Source organism: Lycorma delicatula, chromosome 1, assembly GCF_047948215.1.
Source record: "Lycorma delicatula isolate Av1 chromosome 1, ASM4794821v1, whole genome shotgun sequence".
NCBI lineage: Eukaryota > Metazoa > Arthropoda > Insecta > Hemiptera > Fulgoridae > Lycorma > Lycorma delicatula.
The window spans coordinates 393,767,467-393,793,652 of record NC_134455.1 but is presented as its reverse complement, the minus strand read 5'-3'; the positions used below and the strand labels follow the sequence as shown (position 1 = coordinate 393,793,652).

Sequence of the window (26,186 nt, the reverse complement as noted above, 5' to 3'; positions counted from 1 at the left end):
AAATACATAAAAATACATAAAGTAAAACGGTACGAATTAAGTTTACAGAAAACAAATCATATTCAAATGTATTTTAACTAGATAATAAAGGAAACCCACCGGTTTGGTCTAGTGGTGAACGCGTCTTCCCAAATCAGCTGATTTGGAAGAGTTCCAGCGTTCAAGTCCTAGTAAAGTCGGTTATTTTTAACACTTATTTGAATACTAGATCGTGGATATCGGTGTTTTTGGTTGTTGGGTTTCAATTAACCACACATCTCAGGAACGATCGAACTGAGACGGTACAAGACTACACTTCATTTACACTCGTACATCATCCTCTGAAGTATTATCATAAATGTAATTACGCAAAAAAGAAAAAGATATTAAACGAAACAAAATGTTCAATATTGTAAACAAAAAACAATTAAAATTTATTAATCGATTAAATATCGTACATGATTTTTACATATATTGTAATCGCGGTTTTCAGATTTCAATGGAAATATCTATTTTGACCATCCCTGAATCCAGTTTGACTACTTTCAGCGTGACATCTGTTCGTACGTAACTCGCATAACTCGAAAACGATTAGCAGTAGGATGTTGAAATTTTGGAGTTAGGACAGTTGTAACATCTAGTTAAACACCTCCCGTTTTTATTGCATTCGACTGAACCAAAAATGTCCAAAAAAAACTCAAAATCCAAAACTTTTAAATTTATTACTACAGTAATAAGCCCTCATCGAATGCTTTTCAACGATAAGTGGTACTTTTTTCATCGGTTCCAGAGTTAGAACAAAATAAAATTTTAATTAACGAATTATTTTGCTCTTATAAGGGGAAGAAACATCGGCGAGAATTTGTCTTTTATTTAAATATATTGATTTATTTATAATTATTATTAACCACAGATTGTAAAAAAAAATTACGATAAATATTAATTTAGTAATTAAAAAAAAAAATTAAAAAATATCAGAAATTATTAATGAAATAAAATTTTATGTACTTTTCACTTTTCTTTTCAAAAAAAATGTGTATATGTAATTTAATAGGCGTACAAGGAAGTTATGTACGCCTATTTTATATCAGATTTTTTTAATATTTTTAAATTAAATATCTCTCACTCTGAAAAAAAAAATTATATACTCACATACACACGCGCGCGCGCATAATATTTGTATTTTTTTTTATAAATAAAATTTCAAAACAATTTTTTTTACAAATAATTTTTATTAAAATAAAATAATTATACATTAATAAAATAATAATTTTGTACACAATTTATATTCACTCGCATATAGAAATTTTGTCGCATTAAAATTTTGTCATACAGAAATTTTGTTTTATGTATTCGATATACGTTGAATTTTGATGTCGCTTCTTGTAAAATTTACTCTTCAAATTTAGTAATTTTGATAACGTTGAATTTTTATGTTTATAATAATTTAATTTTTAATTTTTGAAAAAGTTATAATTAAATTCTTCAAGATCAACGCACCCACTACGTATTTTAGTAGTGGGGCGCTGAATACTATGTAAACTGAGACAGCAACAGCGAAGGAAGCGAACTTGTATAATAAAATGAGAAGTAAATATATAAGATAGTTCAACATAATTTAGTCGATTAATATGTTTTATCGTATTTTATTATTACTTTTCTTATATCACCTTTCTTCTTTGATCTTACTTTTACAGTTGTCTTAAGCAGAATGATTTTAATAAGATATAACGTATGTTGCTATGAGATTAACAATGATGTATGTAATACATTGTTTAATTTTATAAATATTTTATTCACTTTTTAAACACTCCTTTGTAATTATACTTCGAGTGAACGCGCGCGCGCATAAAAGAAATAAGTCCGTGAATTTTTAGTTTTGATTAACCTGGGATAGAAATTAAAAAAATTTGTCGAAAACGCGTTTTAGGTTGTTTTTTGTTTTTCTTTCCGTAGGGGGAAGAAAAAGCTCTGGCAGCCGACGTCAGGCCCGCACTGACGGCAGTGCGGGGCTCTCACCCGCTAAAAAACCTCCCCTCTTATCATGAAGGGGCCGGATCTAAGCCGTATTGTATGTTTAGTCCCTGCACGATCACCCAGGCACTCTACTATCCGAATTCGTATGACCGGAAGGCTTCAGGAGGGTGTCTCAGAGGTTGTAACTCAAATTGTTTAAATTGTATCACTCTTTTTAAGATTTTAAAGGTTTCTTTAAGATAAGGGAAATAATATTAATAAAAATTTAATAAAGTTGACAATATCGAAAAAAATTTATTTAAAAGGATTTACGTATTAAATATAAAGTTTTCTTATTTACTTACATTTCATTTTAATAAATATTGGGAATGACCTACTTCTGTTGTTTGACAGGATGTGTGGGATGATACTGCATTATTCAATGATTCCCTACGGATATTTTGTGTCGATTCTCGAATTTTATTTTATAAATTATCGACATCTTGGGTCGTATGATAAACAATACTTTTGTAAAACGTATTTTCCAAGTTATTAGAATTTCATGTTTTGATTACCATTTTCAGTTATCGATAAAATAATTAATAATAATAATAACAATAATGTTAGTAAAACTAATATGTGAATTATTAATACACAACGTCAATGGAGAAATAAAAATGTATCGAGAACTACAAACATTATATTTAATGTTTTATTTGTTTTTAATTAATTCGTAAATTTCTTAATAAATTCATGGACTATTACTACTAAATTTAGCAATTTTTCTTTTTAAAAAAACAAAAAAAACAAAATTAGATCAACTCAAAAGTTAATAGTTGACAGATTATGATTTTTTTTTTTTTTAATATACACACGTTAAAATTAATAAAATACAGCCTATTTTTTAAATAAACAAATAAATGAAATTCTATTAATTAGAATTAATTTTTTTGTACATTTATATTATAAAAAAAGCCGACAAAATAAAATATATTGCATGGCTTTTCCGAGTACGCGGTTATGTCATACAATACTAATTACACAGCTTTTGCATTCTGTATATTTTTTTGTTAGTTAAAAAAAAATCTTTACATAAAACTACTAATTAATGATGTTAAAGAACAGTTTAGATCCGGAGTAACAGTACAAGGTGAAAAGATGAAGATGCTACGATTTACTGATGATATAGTAATTCTAGCCGAGAGTAAAAAGGATTTAGAAGAAACAATGAACGGCATAGATGAAGTCCTACGCAAGAACTATCGCATGAAAATAAACAATAACAAAACACAAGTAATGAAATGTAGTAGAAATAATGTAGATGGACCGCTGAATGTGAAAATAGGAGGAGAAAAGATTATGGAGGTAGAAGAATTTTGTTAATTGAGGAATTAGAATTACTAAAGATGGACGAAGCAGAAGTGACATAAAATGCTGAATAGCACAGGCAAAACGAGCTTTCAGTCAGAAATGTAATTTTCTTACATCAAAAATTAATTTAAACATCAGGAAATTATTTTTGAAAATCTATATTTGGTGTGTCGCTTTATATGGAAGTGAAACTTGGACGATCAGAGTACCTGAGAAGAAAAGATTAGAAGCTTTTGAAATGCTATAGAAGAATGTTAAAAATCAGACGGGTGAATAAAAAGACAAATGAAGAGATGTTGAGGCAAATTGATGAAAAAAGAAGCATTTGGAAAAATATAGTTTAATTCTAACTATAAACAGACTTATAGGCTACATATTAAGGCATCCTGGAATAGTCGCTTTAATATTGGAGGGACAGATTGAAGGGAAAAATTGTGTAAGCAGGCAAAGTTTAGAATACATAAAAAAAAAATTGTTAGGGATGTAGAATATACGGGGGTATACCGAAATGAAATGACCGGTACTAGATTGGGAATCTTGGAGAGCTGCATCAAACCAGTCAATTGAATGAAGACAAAAAATAAATAAAATGAAAACAACTTATAATTTTGATGATCATCTTGCAATTTATTTGCACTACGGTCAGTTCAGCATTAATAATAACCATTGTGTCAACAAGGATAACGAGTTTAACTAATAGACCAACCCGGTAGGTTAATGTTTGCATTTTCGTAAATCACTTACACGTAAGTGTTATTTACACAAAAAAAATAACCACAGACGATATATTTATTTCATTATATGTTGAAAATAATTCTGTAGGCGATTAAAATAAAAAACAATAAAAATTAATTAGAGTACCTTAGTATTACAAAATAATATTTAATGTTAGGTTAACAATTTTTTAATCTCTTCATTATGAACGAATATGAAAGTTATTTTTATCTATCTTTACAACTCTAATTATTTTACTAATTAAAGAAAGCTACTGAAGAATTTATATAAGTAAATAACGTTTCACAAATTTTAAATCCGTAAAAAAATAAAAAAATTTACACGAACTCCATTTTATACCAACGAACAACAATATCGTACGGTTCTGTAAAATGTATTTTTAATAATATCATCAATTTCGACTATTTAAACAACAAATTCATTATTGTTCATATAAATAAATTCATATAGAAAAAAATTTACTCGATAGATTGGTTACAAAAATTTATCGAATTTTAAGGTTAGGTAAGTTAAAGAAATTTTTTTTTAAATTAATTAACCTAATTATATTTTCAATAGTATTTCTTACGCTAAACAAAGAAATGCAATATAGATATAACTTAGTTTTAATATCTTCCCAATTTCAAACCCGATTTTAATCTTAAAAAAAGTATAGATCAATCTTCAAGAGGTCCCGGATTTGAATCCCGGTCAGATATAGCATTTATCATACGCTACAAATTTCCATGAGGGTTAATTGACGATTGTAATTGATGCCCGTAATCTCACAAAAAAAAATCATAAGTTTAACTGTTTTATATATTTATATACACACACACACACACGAGTACATCTTTAAATAGAAACTTTATAACTTTTTTCAAGTCACTTCTAAATATGAAGAAATAACAAAATCTGTGTGAAAAACATTTTATCACTTGACAGTAACAGTGGGATAATAAAAGCAAAACAAAATTAATTTATAATTTATAAATTAATTTGAACAATCAGTAATGTTAATCCTTTAACATTATCTATATAAATAAAAATGAATGTTTGTCTGTATGTCTCTATGCCTTCCTAAACCGTTCATCCGATAGCGATGAAACTTTAGTGAGAAGTTGTGCGCACGCTCGCGAAGGTTTCTCATTATCACAAAAATTTGTTTCACTGCAATAGGTATCACACCAATGAAGGAAATACAATGATGAAAACTATACCGTATTAAAAAAAAAAAAACGCACACACAAACTAAAAGAAATAATTCAAATACTTTTGTTATTTTATTTTAAATATATAAATTTTGATTTAATCAATTAAATATATTTAAAAAAAAAAAACAAAATAAATATTAATTTAAAAATAAATGATTTACCTTTAACGACTGCAAACTATATACAAAGTTAATTCTAGTAATAATTTGTCTCTAGAGAGAGAAATAAGAAAGACACACGATGACTAATGTTACATCCCTCACCCCTCTACTTCCCTCGCCACCAACCTACATGAACATTCAACACGTACAAGACGTTTTGTTATACAGTTTTATTATATACTTTCACTTGTCCTTGAATCTATACATATAATAGCATTTGTTTTGACAACTGTCTTTTTAATACAACGGTTTTTTTTTTTTTTTTTTTTTTTTAACACAAGTGGCAGTGTAATTATAAAAAGAATTTTACAGTTTTATACGTATTTTCGTCTCTTGCACGAACAAATATAACAAAAAAAAATCTTCACAAAACACTAATATATATTTTATATATTGATATACCGATTCAAAATGTTTATTATGTCCGCCAAATGATTTATCTTATTAATAAACATAATTCATTATTTTCATAGAAAATATTACTCTTAATTATTAATATTAGTATGGAAGATATTTTACATAAATCACAGTAATTAGAAGAAATAGAAATGATATGTTTTTTTTTGTCTTCAGTCATTTGACTGGTTTGATGCAGCTCTCCAAGATTCCCTATCTAGTGCTAGTCGTTTCATTTCAGTATACCCTCTACATCCTACATCCCCAACAATTTGTTTTACATACTCCAAACGTGGCCTGCCTACACAATTTTTCCCTTCTACCTGTCCTTCCAATATTGAATCGACTATTCCAGGATGCCTTAGTATCTGGCCAATAAGTCTGTCTCTTCTTTTAACTATATTTTTCCAAATGCTTCTTTCTTCATCTATTTGCCGCAATACCTCTTCGTTTGTCACTTTATCCACCCGTCTGATTTTTAACATTCTCCTATAGCACCGCATTCCAAAAGCTTCTAATCTTTTCTTCTCAGATACTCCGATCGTCCAAGTTTCACTTCCATATAAAGCGACGCTCCAAACATAACAACCTATATTATCGGTGTTACAATTACGTCGCTAAACGAAATCTTAGAGCTGTATCACACTTTGTGAGATAAAAATTTGATTTTTTATTTATTTAATACCGGTATGCAAATCCGTACAGGTTACATCCGTACCGTAAACGAATTTACGAGTTTATCTGTACATCTGGTTCGATTAGAAATAAAAAGTAACGGGCCGAAAAAAAATAATCGATAGGATGATTTTCTGCAAAATCGTGATCGATATGTAAGTCGTACGCAAAGGTTAGTTACACATAATCTGCGCGCTCCTATGTTTTCACTATGTTCTTGTTCACGACTTATTTTCATTAAAGTTAATACGGCAAATTTAAACTCGATAAAATTTTTTTAGTTAACATTTTGATAATTTTTACGGGCGATTTTATCCCCGTCGTGCCGGGGATTACAAGCGCACGGTGGATTTTACTAAAAGATATCTAGGATCAAAACGTACACAGAATATAATTACAGATACGGTAACGAACGGTTTACGATATTTCTGATCTACAATTTCGACAAATGTCGAAATTTTGACTCCATTCAAAAGGGATTTTATTTTACGGTTTACCCGCTCAGAATGTCGTTTAAAAACTTAAAGAAACTAGTTTCATTTTTTATTTCAAACGAGATTTCCTTCTCTCTTTAATCGAATAAAAAAAAAGTAAATAAGATATGAAAACTTGAAACGACTTATTTTTTAAATATGGATCGGAGTGGTGGTCTTTTCACACTAACGATAAGGAAAGCCGAGCGATTAAGGTAGTATAATTGTAAAGTTATAAAAATGTTTATTTTTAGCGCGCAAATCAAGTAATATGTTAAATGTAAAGGCGGCTTCATCGAAAAAACTATTTAAATTTAGTTTCCCGAAAGTGTCTTTCTATCGTATCGCAACCAAGTTTTTTTCCTAAGATCACGAATTCCGTTAACTGAAATACGACAACCGACCAGATAAGATTTTCTATCGATGAATTCAGAACGGGACGTTAACATTAATTCTGTGTTCTTAATAGACATCCTGACGACGGTTTAAGATACGGATTCCCTCTTCCTAATCGCTCCACGTTCGTTGGCACCGGCTTTTGTCCGACCGAGATTCTCTTCGTCTCTTTTTGTTCTTCAATTCAAGATGCGGAGACGTTCTGATGTTCGTCGCGGAGATGTCATTTCACCTTTCCGGCAATAATTACCATATATATATATATATATATATATATATATATATATATATATATATATATATATATATATATATATATATATATATATGTATATATATATATGGTAATTAGTTTTGTCGATAACTCTAGTCACAGCTACTCATACGTAGAAATAATATATAGACACAAACACATATTTTAATATTATTTTTAACCGATCGAAATAAAAAGCTAAATTTAAATCGCGAGCAGAACCTTAATTTTATTAAATAATTGAATCGATTTAATTATATTATTAACTAGACCGTTATGTAACAAACAATTTTTTTTAAATTATATTTTTGGTTTTACGATAAAATATTATAACTCCATTTTATTCCGATGAACGGCATCGTAAAATTCTATAAAATGTAGTTTTGATAGCATCATTAATTTGGACTATTTAAACAACAAATTCATTTCTGTTCGTATAAATATTCGGTCGATAAATTAAAACTTTAGTTACAAAAATTTATCGAATTAAAATTTTTAAGGTTAGGTAAGTTAAAGGAAAAATTTCTAAAAATTAATTTACATAATTATTTTTTGAGTACTTACGCTAAACAAAGAATCGCAATATAGATATACCGTACTTTTATTACTTTCCAATTTCAAGGCCGATTGTAATTTTAAAAATGTACAGATCAATCTTCAGGAGGTCCCGGGTTTGAATCCCGGTCAGGTAAGGCATTTTTCATACGCTAAAAATTTCGGTCGGGGTTAAATGACGATAGTAGTCGATGTCCGTAATCTCACAAAAAAAAAAGGTTAAACTGTTTTGCACACACACATCATTAAAAAGAAACATTAAGTGAAGAGAAATAAGAAAATGTGTGGGAAGATAATTGTTTACTTGTCAGAAAGACTGTTTGATAATAAAAGGAAAACAAAACCGACATAAATCGATCTGTAATGTTTATAAATTACACGATATAAAAATCAATCCGTACTAACCAAAATAATATTTTGACATATTAGAGGCTAACTCAAAGGTTTTCGAAGAGAAATTCTAAACAATTTACAGCCGTCTATGTAAAAGGTTCTTATTTTGCTTATATAAAAAATAAACCCGTCATTCGCTTGTTTTTATTTTCAACAGACTACTCACGTACGTTAAATATAATTATAAATCAGTTAAACACTTTTGTTGTCTTCATTTATAGCAAACTGTGTTTAAACGATCGATGATTTCCCTTTGTAAATAAAAGTTAAAAAATAAACTTTCTTAACGGCTAAATTATAAACGAAAAGTAATCAAACTATGAAACCAAAGTTTAACGGAATAATCTCTAAACGAGTAAATTCTAATAACTAATAATTCCGACGATAGTAAAATAAATGAAAAATTCTGTAAACCGAATTAATAAAACTAAAGTAACCAAATTTAAAAACGCTACTGTTTAACGCTAACTGAAAACGGTGACAAATAACACCGTAAGAATTGAAGCGATACATATAAAAAAAAAAAAAAAACTAAGTTACCAAAATATTAGCGACCGATTGACAACGCGATAATAATTCAAATAAAACCGCAGCATCTGCAGAAATTAATTTTTAGGGAGCGATTAATCGCGGCGCCAGTAACCCGTAGACAGTCAAAACTTGTTAAATGAAAATTACTCAACCGATGCATTATATCTTATTCGATGTTTGTACTCGTGGAAAAAATAAGTAACGTTCACATTTCCAATGAATCATTCGATTATTTATATCGTTCCATTACTAATATCTCTATTATAAAAATCAATCGATTTAGCCCATCCCTAGAGACGAGGGTAGTAAAATAAACAATTAATATTGGAGTTCGTAGGTATTAAAAGTGACAGGCTAATAATTGCAGTTCAAACCGGGTCGCTTCTGTTTTAAATCTGTCATCCTGTTCATATGAAAGTAATTTCGCTCTCTAATAGATAATTTTCGGTACGTTTTTGAAATAAAATAAACTGTAAAACAATCGCATACAGAATTACTAAACAAGAAGGAAAATATGCGAGTTATATGACAACTGAATTTCGTTGTAATAAAACAGGTTTGGCTAATTACCTTTGAATTATTAAAATAAAATCTATTAGGAATTCAGTAAAAATAACGTTTGATTAATTTAGTACGCTTCATTATAAGAAAATAATAAAACAGAAAAAAAATTCCAGTACAGTACGTAACTTGACTTATTTCTCTACACCTAGCGGCAGCCTATTTGGAAACATCTCTGATTTAAAATGCGTTACGATTTTGATTCGACGAAGTAGATGCGTACATTACAGACGCGAAAGAAACAGAGCACCGTGTGAAAATTCAGATAGCCGTACTCAACGATCGGCGAAATCGTTAAAAGATAGTATAAATACCTTTATTGTACAGTTAAGTTTCTCGGTTAACAGAACAATCTACGAATTACACGAAAAAGGCGACGTAATTTTTTCCACATAAAAGTAATAACTGAAATCGGTCGACCGAGTTTAAAAATTAGTCGGATCTAAAGTTATTTAATAATAAACACCATTGCCCGGTCAAAGTAGGCCAGAATATATATATTTTTTTTAATTCGCCATCGCTTGGGAAGCGAAATAACGGTAAGTACGGGTTAAATCAAGTAAATCAAATAACTGTAAGAAAATCCGTAACAATGAGGATTTGGAATTTAGCGTTTGAAATACCGATCCTTTTTTATTAAATTTCATTCGACGTACAAGTGTAAAAATTACCTGCGGCAGAAAAGTTTTACACAAAAAACTTTCTGATGCTAATCTAACGTGTCACCTACTAAACGGAGAATATTAGAGAAAAATCCTTCATTATATAAAAATATATATATACACTTACACATACACACGCAGCCAACACTACTCCATATTGTCGGTAAGTACATCATATCCCGCCAAAATTTTAATGCACATAATCAGAAAATTTTATAAAACATTACGTATCACGCTAAGATAAAAATAAGAAATAACAAACTTAATACAAAATAATTCCAAACAGTAATTAAATAATAAACTATACGAAATACTGAGTACTTTAACCCACAGATTACTTTAAATAATCGCACGTCAATACTACTACATACATATTTATAAAAATATATAAAATTTATATATATATATATATATATATATATATATATATAGAGAGAGAGAGAGAGAGAGAGAGAGAGAGAGAGAAAATATGGAACGAAGAAAAACTTCCAGAACACTGGACCACAGCCCTCATCCATCCATTACATAAAAAAGGAGATGAAACTAATCCTGAAAACTACAGAGGCATATCTCTCCTGGATTGCACATACAAAATCCTGTCGAGAATCATATACAACCGATGCAAAGACCAACTTGAACTGGAACTTGGGGAATACCAAGGGGGATTTAGGCCATGGAGAGGTTGCCCGGAGCAAATAATATCCCTAAAACTTATGATGGACTTATATAAAAGACGGAAAAAACAACTAATAATCACCTTCGTCGACTTTAAAAGGGCCTACGATTGTATACACCGACCATCCATGCTGAATATTCTGAGAAACCTGGGCCTTCACCCTAAACTCGTAAACATGATAAAATTAACTTTAACCGATACCCAGTCCAGAGTGAAATTCAGAGGTGAACTCTCTCGACCCTTCTACATAAAAACTGGATTGAGGCAAGGAAACGGCCTCTCGCCACTCCTTTTTAACTGCGCCCTCGAATTTGTCATGAGAAAATGGTATGAAATAAATCCCAAAAATATAAAAACGGGTACTAAGAAAAACTCCATCGCACTAAATCGCCTAGGATTTGCAGATGACATCGCTCTTTTAGCAAATAATATTCAAGAAGCCAAAACACAAATCATGAGCCTTCAAAACCTAGCACAAAAGATAGGGCTTCATATCTCTTTCGAAAAAACTGAACTAATGGCCACAGATCCTCTGGTAATAGAGCGCATTACGGTAAACAATCAGAAAATTAAAATAGTAAAACAATTTAAATATCTAGGGGAAATAATAACTTATAATTTAAATGAAAAAGTGACATGGCAAAACAGGACAAATAAAATGATTAAATCCCAAAAATTAACTCGGTCAACATATAACAAAAAATGCCTTTCTGCTAAAACAAAACTTAAACATTTTAAAACTGTAGTACAGCCAGAAGTCACCTACGGAAGCGAGACCCTTTTCAAAATCACTCAGAAAAACCGAATTGAAAAAATTCTGAAAATAGAGAGGAGAATTGTCAGAACGTGTATCGATAAAAAACACCAAAAAGAAGGCCGATGGTGGATTGTGCCAAACGAGGTGGTGTATCGAGAAATAGAGCCTGTTACTGATACTATGCGGAAAAAAAGAATCTCTTTCTTCGGTCATCTCATAAGGACACCGCAAACAAGACCGTCAAGAAATATCATTGAAAAGCTCTGGTTCCAAAAGCTAGAAGTAGGATGGATCAAAGAAATTAGAGAAGATATGAAAGAATTGGGAATTTGCTGAATGACCTACAGAATAAAACTGGAAAAATTACAAAGCTAAAAGATAAAAGCATTAGATTTAAACAAAAGACAAACAAACGACAAAATACAACGAAGAGGGTGTTTACGGATGAAGAAAAGAAAGCAAGATCTGAACGGATGAAGAAATACTGGGCAGCTCAAAAGAGTAAAATAACACGCTTTTCTCAGAAAAGATCCAACTAAAATTGACTTAAGTGGTCCCATGTTGGCCGTAAAAGCATAATAATAATAATAATACTGTACGATATGCAAAATACAATATTCTATAACTTAATAAAAAAGATTAACCGAAAATATTTTTTTTTTTAAATGGATTAACCGCATTCATTAACAAAATAAATTACATAAAGAAACAAGAGATAAATATTAAAAATTTAAGAACTTGACTGCCCAAAAAATAAGACAGTTGACAAGCGCAGCTTTTTAATGTAGGATAATTAAAGAGCGTGCGGGTGACAATTTTGTATATAGCATAATTCTAATTTTTTAAATTTATTTAAATATATATAGCTTGTAACAATCCCCGTAACGTAAGGATTCCAACACGGGGTCATCATCTAAATCGGTTCAGCCGTTGAACTGCTACGGTGGAACAAACATACATATATAAATCTTAAATACATTACACTCCTTTTTGGGCAGTCGCGTAAAAATAAGATTATTCATTTATTTTAATTTATATTCATTAAAAGTTACGAAATATACAACGATAAATTTAACTGCCGATATATATTACGATTATTATTATCTCGTAATATAATCCTAATTTTATCAGAATATTGCGAAAACAAAGTCCCAATCGCTTTAAAAACGTAATCAAAAATATATATTTATTAAATATTAAAACATCATTTTAATAAAACCGTACACACTTAGGCCTACCGTTTCTAAGATTTGAGGTTAATTGAACCGCAACCGCCAAAGTATACTGTTTTCCAACGACTAATAGTCAAATCCGTATAAAATTTACCGACCAATCTTTACTAGGATTTGAACCTCAAATCCTTCGACTTGGAAAATCGGCTGTTAAAAATTTATTTGAGACGAAGAGTTTTATCACTAGTTACAGTATGCGAGTACAATATATAACGCTTCATAACAATAAATATAAAACGGGAAAAAATATAAATACTTTATTTTTTTCAATGTATTTCAAAAGATTCTTATAGTTTTATCTGAAGTATCCAGTTTCTCTTAAGAAAAGTAATAAAATTTACGTTTCGGCTTTATACAGTTCATCTTTTTGTTTTAAGCCTTTACGATGGAAATTACGCTCTTATAACCAGCAGATTGCGTGCAAGAAAAACAAGAACAAAGTAATTTATCGTTAATGAATTTCCCTTACAATCTCAAAGAAAAATGGTTGGTATCGGTTATAAGAAAAGTATGAAAAATCGAATCGTTTAATTTTCCTTCGCGACCTGTTCTGATGAGCGTTTGAACGCTTTCCTCTTTGCAAATAATCTAATCGTAACGTCTGGAAGTGAAAGCGACGATGAATTGCAGATGGATTTAAACAAATTTTATAAACCGGCTTTAAAATATAACTTAAGCTACTCTTCTTTGTGTAAAACCAAAATCCTATTCTTACAAGGTTATAAATTTATAAGGTCTAAAAATTTTATACAGTATTTTAATTATTAAATCTGCGATATCAGAAACTTGACTTCGTTCGTTTTAGGCCCTTATCCGAAGAATAGTAGGCGCTTTAAACGAATTCGATATTTTACTATAGAAAGTTATAGCGATATGTTGTTTTTTCTAAAAAGCCCCCCTTCCCGTCTCCATTTTCCTGGTTCGATTGGCCGTTAACGAACTCGACCGAAATTTTCTGACAAGTTATTTTTACGAAACAATTTGAAAGTGATTGGCCTAAAGTTACGGCAGTTATCATGTCCACAAGAAAGTGAAATATATATATATATATATATAACTTTTGAGCTGACGGTGGTTTTGGGGTCTGGAGATGTGAAACGCGAAGATGTCGAAATTTTCCGAATATGTTGAATCACGGTACCGATTACAATAGGTAGCTTTCTTATGAAATCTTCCTAATAGATTGTGTAAAATACAAATGAACATTTTATATTATCTCTATTTATTTATAAGAAGATAAAAATGATCATAAATAACGGTTAACGTTTACAAAATTACAGATCGTTATGTCGCGTTGAACTTTGAATTTTGTATTAGGATAAATTGAAACGGATAAAAAAGTTAAAAAGACATTTTAAGAAAGTTATAACGATATTTTGTTGTTTTCTTTTTTCGAAAAAGCCCCCCACGGTCCGATTTTGGCCGTTAACGAACTCGACCGAGATTTTTCGTTGTGCTATTTTTAGGGAACAATCTGAAAGTGAATGGCGCAAAATTACGGCAGTTATCGTGTCCACAAGAAAGCTCAAAACCACCATCAGCTCAAAATACTATTGAGCTGACGGTGGTTTTGAGGTCTGCGGGAACGGGAAGATGTGTCGAAATTTTCCGGAAGTCGAATCATGGTACCCGATAAAACAACTAGCCTTCTTATGAAATCAACTTAAAAACAGTAGCCCGTTTAAAGAATTTTAAATTAAATTTTTCAAACGTGGAACCGTCGGTACATGAAATCAGTTACAAAAATAAAACAAAAATCAACCTTACCGACAATTTATATTTTGTACTTTGAGTCGATCACGTTGGTTGTCGTCGCATAAAAGTATGTACGCCCGTAACGTAAGAGTGTCTGTTGTCTCAGTTCACCGATTTTTATGATTTTAATATTTTATAATCTACGTTTTTAATTTTAATGTTTTAAATCAGAAAAATTCTCTCCTGAGGATGGTCGAACGACCGAAAGTACTAGACATAATATAAATTATCGGTAATGTTGATTTTTATTTTATTATTATATTATAATTAAAGAATTTTATCAACGATGTATAAAAATTAAGATTAATTTTAACTAAAAAAAAAAAAAAAACGATTCTTCCTTCTACTTTATAAGCTAGTAAACGCATAGAGTAAAAATTGAAACGATTGTAATCCAAAAAAATTATACTTCTGAAAGGGAAAAATAATATTAAATTACTTACGAAAAGGTAAGAGACGAATAGAACTAACGAGTAAAAAATGGAATGCCGGAATACGTCATTACGTATATTATACAGAAAAAAAACAAACACAATTCAAAATAATACTTAAAATGTCAAACGATATTTAATAATTTATTAGTTAAATCTGTATACGGATTAAAACAGATAAATTCATCCACGGTTGGGTGTACAGGAATTGGGAATCAAAATCCAAAATATTTTTTTATCTTTTTTAAAATATTCTGCTGATTTAGATCACTATTAATATCAATAAAATACTAACAGAATTCGATAGATGGGTGGAATATATTGAAGAGTTATACGGAGGAAATGAATTAGAAAATGGTGTTATAGAGGAAGAAGAGGAAGTTGAGGAGGATGAAATGGGAGAAACAATACTGAGATCTGAATTTAAGAGAGCATTAAAAGATTTAAATGGCAGAAAGGCTCCTGGAATACACGGAATACGTGTAGAATTACTGCGCAGTGCAGGTGAGGAAGCGATTGATAGATTATACAAACTGGTGTGCAATATTTATGAAAAAGGGGAATTTCCATCAGACTTCAAAAATAGTGTTATAGTCATGATACCAAAGAAAGCAGGGGCAGATAAATGTGAAGAATACAGAACAATTAGTTTAACTAGTCATGCATCAAAAATCTTAACTAGAATTCTATATACTTATACTAGAATTGAGAGGAGAGTGGAAGAAGTGTTAGGAGAAGACCAATTTGGTTTCAGGAAATGTATAGGGCCAAGGGAAGCAATTTTAGGCCTCAGATTAATAGTAGAAGGAAGATTAAAGAAAAACAAACCAACATACTTGGCGTTTATAGACCTAGAAAAGGCTTTCGATAACGTAGACTGGAATAAAATGTTCAGCATTTTACAAAAATTAGGGTTCAAATACAGAGATAGAAGAACAATTGCTAACATGTACAGGAACCAAACAGCAACAATAACAATTGAAGAACATAAGAAAGAAGCCCTAATAAGAAAGGGAGTCCGACAAGGATGTTCCCTATCGCCGTTACTTTTTAATCTTTACATGGAACTAGCAGTTAATGATGTTAAAGAACAATTTAGATTCGGAGTAACAGTACAAGGTGAAAACATAAAGATGATACGATTTGCTGATGATATAGTGATTCTAGCCGAGAGTAAAAAGGATTTAGAAGAAACAATGAACGGCATAGATGAAGTCCTACGCAAAAACTATCGCATGAAAATAAACAAGAACAAAACAAAAGTAATGAAATGTAGTAGAAATAACAAAGATGGACCGCTGAATGTGAAAATAGGAGGAGAAAAGATTATGGAGGTAGAAGAATTTTGTTATTTGGGAAGGAAAATTACTAAAGATGGACGAAGCAGGAGCGATATAAAATGCCGAATAGCACAAGCTAAAGGAGCCTTCAGTAAAAATATAATTTGTTTACATCAAAAATGAATTTAAATGTCAGGAAAAGATTTTTGAAAGTGTATGTTTGGAGTGTCGCTTTATATGGAAGTGAAACTTGGACGATCGAAGTATCTGAGAAGAAAAGATTAGAAGCTTTTGAAATGCGGTGCTATAGGAGAATGTTAAAAATCAGATGGGTGGATAAAGTGACAAATGAAGAGGTATTGCGGCAAATAGATGAAGAAAGTAGCATTTGGAAAAATATAGTTAAAAGAAGAGACAGACTTATAGGCCACATACTAAGGCATCCTGGAATAGTCGCTTTAATATTGGAAGGACAGGTAGAAGGGAAAAATTGTGTAGGCAGGCCACGTTTGGAGTATGTAAAACAAATTGTTGGGGATGTAGGATGTAGAGGGTATACTGAAATGAAACGACTAGCACTAGATAGGGAATCTTGGAGAGCTGCATCAAACCAGTCAAATGACTGAAGACAAAAAAAAAACTAACAGAATTGCTGGTAAAGCATCGTGGTCGCCGCGCTGGGAAATCACAAACATTTAATTTTAAAAAATAAATAATAATAATAAAGCAATATATCATATCATATTATAATAAAAAAAATCAAAATCGGTCGGGTAAGTTTAATAATAAAATAGAGTCGCTAAATATGTTTCCTTTTTTCCCTCAAATATTGGGAAAAAAAATTCTGAAGAACAAAAAAATAGAGAAAAATAAAACCTGATTATTTTCAATCGCTATGCGTAATATAGTTCCTGCTTTGTACGTAGTATAACATACGAGTAAATCTTATCTTTAGCTAAGGGAGACAAATTATCTATAAAATAAAAAAAAATACACTGCACTTTAATATAATCAAAAAGCGTACGGGTGACAATTTTGTATTAATAATTTTTGTATATAGCATAATTTTTTTTAAAACTTTTTATATTTATTTAAACATCATATATAGCCTATGACACTCCCAGTAACATAAGGATTCCAACGCGGGGTCATACATGTAAATCGGTTCAGCCGTTGGGCGACTACGGTGGAACAAACATACATACATCTTAAATACATTACGTTCTTCTTTGGGTAATCGTATATGTAGTATTTGTATACGGTATAAGATGAAGGAGAAACACGTGCTTGCATGACGAACAAAATTAATATGATTTTTTTCTTAAACGTTTATAAACATAAATTAATAATTAATATAATCCACCTTGCTAGCACGCTGATATGTACTCTAGAACTTTCGGCTTACTTGGAAGCCGGCATCAGAAGGTAAAATTAATGCATTAAAGTCAAAATTTAAAAAAACATAGTAAAAATTTAAAAACAGTTAAAGTATACTATTAGGATCGGAACAGTCACGACCGTTTTTAAATTTTAACTGTGATTTTTAAACTTTGACAAACGCATTAATTTTAACTCCTGATGGTGGCTTCCAAATAAGCCGAAAGATCTAAGAGAACGGTAAGGTGGATTATATTAATTGTTAATTTACTTATTTAATATATCAGCGGTACCGTGTTTGAGAAATTAATATATATACATATATATATACATATATATATTTATATAGCCTATGACACTCCCGGTAACGTAAGGATTCCAACGCGGGGTCATACATGTAAATCTGTTCAGCCGTTGAGCTGCTACTATGGAACAAACATACATACATACACCGTAAATATATTCTCATTTTTGGGCAGTCGTGTAAAAAAAAGGAAATAATAAAATTGTTTTAATCGGCAGATTATTTTGAAACGAATGTAAAATAATACAAGTTTCTTCATTTTTATTAATTTTTATTCTTTTAAAGCAAAATCATCGGATTATTTTATTAATTTATTTTTTATAATAAAATATTTAATAATCTTTAAATAGATGAAGATATAACGGTAACGATAAAAATTGTTAACTAAAAATCTGAAGAATCGAATATTAATACTGAAAAGATTAATATTTTTTCATAAATTTTAGAATACATGTTAGTAATTCTATTTGTAACATGAATTCATTAAATTTACGGGTATTTTGTAACGCGCTTAATTTATAACAAAACTAGCGATAGATTCTTATCATTAGCTGAATGCAGTTACACTATTTTTAAAGGGTTATTATCGTAATGCAGTAAAATATTTTTATCTGTATTTATATATTTATAACTTTGAATAACTTTATTTTTTTATTTTTTAGACTCGAAACCCATGTCACAATCGTATTTAGCCTAACCCTATTCATACTTATACACAATATTAATTAGTTTGTTCATCGTTAAAATATTTTTGGGTTATTAAAGAAATGTTTTCATTAAAAATATTAATTGAAATCAATAATTAATTAGACTTAATTAAAAGCAAATGTTAGTCTTTTCTAACCTTACAATGAAAACAATATTAGCGAAGATATCATTTAAGTATCAACATTTACGTACAAAACATTTATATAAACTGGTTAAAAAAAAACGAAATTACAACTGAAAACAACCGCTAGATAACTTATTTTAATGTAGCAAACTTGCACATCACTAAAAAAAAATAAAAGCAAATACATACCAACTCACAGACAAAATAACCGGTAAACAAATAAATACACAATGAAATAAATACACAGATATGCGTTTGAGTTTCGAACGGTAACACGCCTGTTGATTCCTATCGCAGCCGGCAACTGGGTGGCGTGATTCTAATAGACAGCAGAGCGGCAACGTTGTAGTCCGATACAGCATAGTAATATAACTGTTCGACAGTAAATTCAGTCTACTAAGTTTATTAGCACATCAGGCCCCTACCGACAAACCCTCCATCGGATCGGAACGCAATCCAAACTTCAGGCTACTATTACGTTCTTAACAAAAAAGATATTAACGTCAAGAAAGAAACCTAACTTTTCGGTATGTCTTTTGTAAATACTTAACAAAAGGTTACATTTCATGACTCGAATTTTCTGTAATTTCAACTAATATTTTAGGCGACTACTACGAGTTAATAATTAATTTAAAATAATATAAATAAATAAAATATTTATATAATTTGAATATGCTCTTTCTTTTATTATAATTTTCAAAATGAAAACAATTCTGAAATATTTACTTCTGCAAATAGATTTCTACGATTAGATTTATTCATTTATTTTTTCAAATTATATATAATTATAAAATTAACTCAAAAGTAGAGAATTATTAATTCTAATATTTTTATAAATTCCACATATTAATTTTGAAAATTAGTCGAGATTTTAATATTTATAATTTTTTTTTTTAACTATAAAATTTCTCTATTAAATATAAACTCTCTACAAAAACAGAAGATATTTAATATATTAATGAAATTTTAAAGAAAAATAAATGTAAGTTCAGTTTCTATAAATCGAATTTATTACGTTTGGAACTTTCAAATCTTTCATCATCTGTATTATGTAATCGCATAAATCCATCCAATTATCTTTTAATACCACCGTGACTTTTTGTAAACAAGATTAAACTCGAATAAACCTTTTTTATTAGGTCGTTAGGATTAAATTCACATTTCCGAACTGTAGACTTGAATATAAATAAGAACAGATGGCAAAATGAAATTGATTTTAAAATCCGTCATAAGAAAGAGAATTCTCTAAATAAATGTATGTATGTAATAATAATATGTATGTATTAGAGGTAAATATTTTAATATTTAATCACGACGTATGAGATAACTTATTTACTTTTTTTTTCACTTACTGATGCAGTTAAACCAACTTATATATAATTTTTTAAAGCAGTTAATTGTAAATAAAATGACAACCTCCCCACAACCCGCTTTGTTAAATCGGTTAGTAAACTACTTATAACTGTTAAAATGGATTACAAAAATTCCGATCACCGTGATGGAGTGGTAATATCTCCGCCTTTCATTCGTTGGACTCCGATTCAAATCCGGTCAGACATTTTAAATATTTCCGTTTCATATACTCACCGCACAATCTTCCGGTTTATGCGGTAAATTATAATAACTAAAAAAATGTAATAAAAATAAATTACGCAGATTGACAATTTTATGCCTGATTTCATTTTTGCCAGAGAGATCGGGCAACACGAGAATATATTAATATATATATATATATATATAAAATCATTATTAATACATTTTTCTTTTATAGTTACATAGTTACAAGGAACTTATTTCATACTAAAAAAAAAAAAAATCGCATAAAGTCAAACTTCTTTAACCCTGAAATGCAAATTTTATTGAATATGCAATTAAGATCTCAGTGCCGGTAAAAAAAAGTATGAATACACAGACTTACGCAGAAATATTCGACTACGTAAACAAGTACTTTTATCGTGTTCTAAAGGTATATCTCTCGTTAAAATTATATTTTTGTTTAAAATGTAAACAAATTCATTATTCATTCTGAAGAAAAATAATAAAATTATTGTTTATATTGAATAAAATAATGTTTATTAATAGAAAGTTATAATTGTAAAATGTATAACAATTTAAATGTTTAAATTAAATTTCAAAAAATAAATTTTCATCCTTTACGTAACGATATGAAACAATAATACGTTTTGTGCAAGAGTTTCATCGACGTAATTGCGGTCCGTTCTCATATCGATGGGAATAAGTCTATTTATGCAAGTTAGGGCGTTTTACAAATCTCGGAGTTGCGGTCACGTTCTAAAAAACATGTCGTCATGTTTAAGAGAACGCCAATCCGCAAATTAGCGTCAGCTAACTACACGGGATCCTTGTAGACTATTTATACTGCCCACCGGATCGGTCTAGTGGTGACGCGTATTCCCGAATCAGCAGATTTGGAAGTAGAGAGTTCCAGCGTTCAAGTCCTAATAAAGACGGTTATTTTTTACGGATTTGATTATTAGATCGTGAATACCGGTGATCTTTGTCGGTCGGGTTTCAATTAACTACACATCTCAGGAACGGTCGAACTGAGACTGTACGTGACTACGCTTCATTTACATTCATACATATCGTCCTCAATCATCCTCTGAACAGTAATTCCCGAAGGCTAAATAGAAAAAAGAAAGAAAACTATTTATACTGCCGGTTCGATTGTACGCGTCTGGCTCTTCAAGTATAACCCACCGGGTCGGTCTAGCGGTAAACGCGTCTTCCCAAATCAGCTGATTTGGAAGTCGACAGTTCCAGCGTTCAAGTCCTAGTAAAGCCGGTTATTTTTACACGGATTTGAATACTAGAACGTGGATACCGGTGTTCTTTGGCGGTCGGGTTTCAATTAACCACACATCTCGGGAACGGTCGAACGAGACCGTACAAGATTACACATCATCCTCTCAAGTAACACCTTACGACAGTTCTGGAGGCTAAACAGAAAAAGAGAGAGGCATAGGCGTCGGAAGTTTGAATTTTTTATACGAAATGATATTGTATAGTATAATTTAAATTTATTTATAAATTATATAAATATTAAAACATACAAAATAAATGTATTAATAAACATACAAACAAAAAACCTTAGGCGATTCTTTTATTATATTTAAAAAAAAAGTCTTCTTTTCAATAAACCAAAATCACTGTTCCACTTATCGGTCTAGACCGTCCAAAATTTCTCTAAAAACAACATTTTTCACTCGTTTATTTCTACGCTCTGAAGACAATTTCCCTTTCATTCCGCTCCGTGCTTTTACTCTTGATAACGCGACCAACAATTGCCCGTGCCAGAAAACTTCTCAAATAAATGTCGACCGATTCAATGGTTTTTTTATACAAAATCTAATCGCAGAGGAAACTGAATTCTGTTCAATGAAAACCCTTTTGTACTCTCATCGATCAAAGTTATTCTTGGAAAACACACAGTTTCTCACCTCCGGTCAAAATGTTGCACTTTATAACATTATTCGCCATTTCTCTAACAATAACTCTCGTTACATCGCATAAACCATCTTTACGATCGAATTTCTTAAACGCTGCACGATTTAAAAAATATAATAGATTTAGAGTTTATAATAGATTTAAAAAATATATTAGTAACATATATTTCGCGTATATAACGATTAAAGAAATAAATACGTATTACAAGTATAAATAATAAGTAGAAGTAATAAATATATAATATATAACAAGTATATACCTGACCGCTACGGGACATGTACTAACCGATCGGAATTTTCCGCTAGCGATCGGTACATTCCAGTGCCTGAGCGCATTATTACTTATTATTGTAGGGAATGACTTCGCTCGGACTAGTGGTGTTGTTTTATATGGTAAGCTAAGGGGGATGGACACACAACAGACAGACTGACACACTTATAAATGCCCTTAATAAAATAGGATTAACCGTTGTTAATACTATTTTTTTTTTGTCTTCAGTCATTTGACTGGTTTGATGCAGCTCTCCAAGATTCCCTATCTAGTGCTAGTCGTTTCATTCCAGTATACCCTCTACATCCTACATGCCTAACAATTTCCAAACGTGGCCTGCCTGCACAATTTTTCCCTTCTACCTGTCCTTCCAATATTAAAGCGACTATTCCCAGGATGCCTTAGTTTGTGGCCTATAAGTCTGTCTCTTCTTTTAACTATATTTTTCCAAATGCTTCTTTCTTCATCTATTTGCCGCAATACCTCTTCATTTGTCACTTTATCCACCCGTCTGATTTTTAACGTTCTCCTATAGCACCGCATTTCAAAAGCTTCTAATCTTTTCTTCTCAGATACTGCGATTGTCCAAGTTTCACTTCCATATAAAGCGACACTCCAAACATACAGTTTCAAAAATCTTTTCCTGACTTTTATACTCTCCTATATATATACTCAGTATCAGGAGTGGTGAATATATATATATATTCGACGTGATGTAACATTTTTTTACGTGAAATTACAAGCAGTACGTGTAAGCAACATAGAAATGCAGCTGAAATGTGTTATTAAGCGTGTACTTCTTGTCGGTATGAAACAATTCTGAGACGGGTATCTTATACCGGATGGACTAAAATTCTGTGTCTTTATTTACTGATTAGAAAATAGTTAATAAAGAAAGGTTTATTATGTCCGATTCACATCGGAAGAAGTGTTAAAAGTGTTGTCCCTCTGTTCTTATACATCATTCGGCATTTAACCGATTAAATACAAATCTTTGTTTTTTAAATATAATTTCATCCTGATTTTATAAAATCAGGCCGAATATTTAAATGCTTGAAACGGTTCAGGTCATTTGTATTTAAAGGAAATACCGTGTCTTTTTTGTTTCAAAAGAATGAAAAATTATAAGGCGTCAAATTACACGAATGCGGTACCTATTCGGTTGTTCCTTTGGTGACTTAAACGTTAATAAAAAGTTTGATGGAGATAATGTCTGATTTGAAACCTACACATACATTCACGCTAAATACATTACACTCCTTTTCGGGAAGTCGAGTAAAAAAATATCATTCCGATCATTTGTAGCCTGTCGCAAGAAATAACAGTATTTACTAATTTCAACAACTACGGGCCAATCGTTTCAATTACTAACGAATGACGATTTTTGTGAATACGGTAATCGGTCAAAAAATGGGATACGAGTTTTTTTTCATTTCTCAACGTTTTATGACCCAGGGAACCCAAAAAAGTAGCGGAGGATAATGTTCATACGTACGTATGAGGGTGTACTGACGCGTTTCAGTTTTAATAACTTGCGAATGGATAAAATGATTTTGATAAAACCCGGTACTCAGAGACTCATGTATATTAGGCAATTTTTTGGTAACAGTTTGGGGGCCAATATCTCCAGGGGATGAGATAGATAGTGTCTTTGGAGTCATTTTTCTCAAACTTTTGAGTACATGCGTACGCGCTTATCTTACCGTTTAAAAAAACGTTGCTCCCCAAATTCTCCCTCTTATCCCGGAAATCGACAAAATTATCTTTTCATTTATCGCACATTTTTTGAACGATTTTTTTTCTTTTCATCTTCGTAAGGATAGTAATAGTGCAACTGTTGTAAGCGACCAAAAAAACCTTTGGAGGCGATATTGTCGGTGGGGGAATCGATGAAATTTTAAAGATATCAAATTTAGGAGTATTTAAAAAAAATTTCAAGTTTCTTTAAATTTTTATTAATAATATTACGATACTAAAAATCTTCATTATTCACCCCCACCCCTAAAAAAGAAACGTTAGATAACTTTAAGTCGTAAATTTATCGGTGGAATTATTTTATTTCTTCAATTTAACGCAGTAAATAAAAACAAATCAAAAAATATTTCTGAGAGGTGATTTTGGTGTGGGAAAGCAGAAAATGTAATAAAATACTGGTTTTTTGAATTTTTTACACTTTTTCTTCGATCGTTATTTTTTTCACTGCATAAGAATAAGTAACCAGAATCAGAAAAGCATTAAAACAGCTTTACACCGAATGTCGGTTCTTGTACCTCATTTGTTTTAAATGCGTTCAATTTCACAAGAAATACTGTAATAGATTATAAAAATATTTAAAAATCTAAAATATTCAGTAATTTAAATCGCAACTAAAAGTAATCAAATGCAATAATAACCACGACTGTAAAGGTTTTTTTTCTTGATTATAAAATTAATTTTCCTTTTTCAATATTTGTTTTATATAAATATGTATTCGGATATAACAAAAAATAGAAGTAGTATGTAAAAAATATTCAAAATTTATTTATTTATTCCACAATTTCTTTTCTGCTTACAGCTTTACAAAGGAAAAAATGTAATTATTATTCATAAAGTTAACAAAGATTCATTCCAGAATAATAGAATTTACATTTATTACTCAAAAGTGATACCGGCAAGAAGTTACGCGTTTTTTTATGAAATTTAGCAATTAATTAAATAATCTTGGGACTTATATATTATTTATACTAATAATTTATTTATTACTTATTATCTAAAAAATAACTCTCTTGCTAGGAAGATTTTTGTGCTGTAAGTGCATTATATTATTTATATTTCTTAAGAAATATGGTTCTTTTATAAGTATAAATAGCAAACGTAGATATTTTTTCTTAATTAAAATCGCTGTTATTTAACTTGAGATTTAAAAAAAATCAGATTTACTATGAAAAAATAATATTTACAGTAAATAATAAATGTAAATTGTAAATTTCCATATTCCACGCACAAGCTTCAAGTTTATATGATGATTCAAGGGAAAAAAATAACACACAACTGCGCTGTAGCAGGGACAGTTTAAAACTGACAAAAGTAGACAGTAATAGCAGTGTTAAACGTGACGCTAAAATAACTGCAGTTCGAGACGATTAGGTTCGATTTTAAGTTGCTCACCCGGTATTGCAATAATAAAAAGCTACTTCAGAAGACCTTGTACTTTTCACAAAAGTCTGTATAAGTGTATATTTATTTATACATCTATTCAAATATTAATCCTTTAAGGCCGATTTTTTTAACATTCAGATTACGATAAAAGCGAAGTGTTTAATAAAAAAAAATTAAATGAAAATGTAAATATAAATAAAATACATTTAATAAATAAATTCTTTATAGTAATAAATGTTTTAATAAAAAAAACGGTAGTTCCATAGCCAATGATAAAATAAAACGATTATTTATAAAATTGTATAGCTCATACGTTGACAGACGACTTTTGTTAAGAGGAATTTTAGAGGTAATTCTTTTTTTATTTAATTTTTTT

The 26,186-nt window shown here is 30.2% G+C and overlaps 1 pseudogene; it reads right to left on the bottom strand.

Moving 5' to 3' along the window:
• The window catches only part of LOC142317368 (neurocalcin homolog), a 52,639-nt pseudogene extending 33,416 nt beyond the window's left edge, over positions 1–19,223 (bottom strand).
• Positions 19,224–26,186: the final 6,963 nt, after the last annotated feature.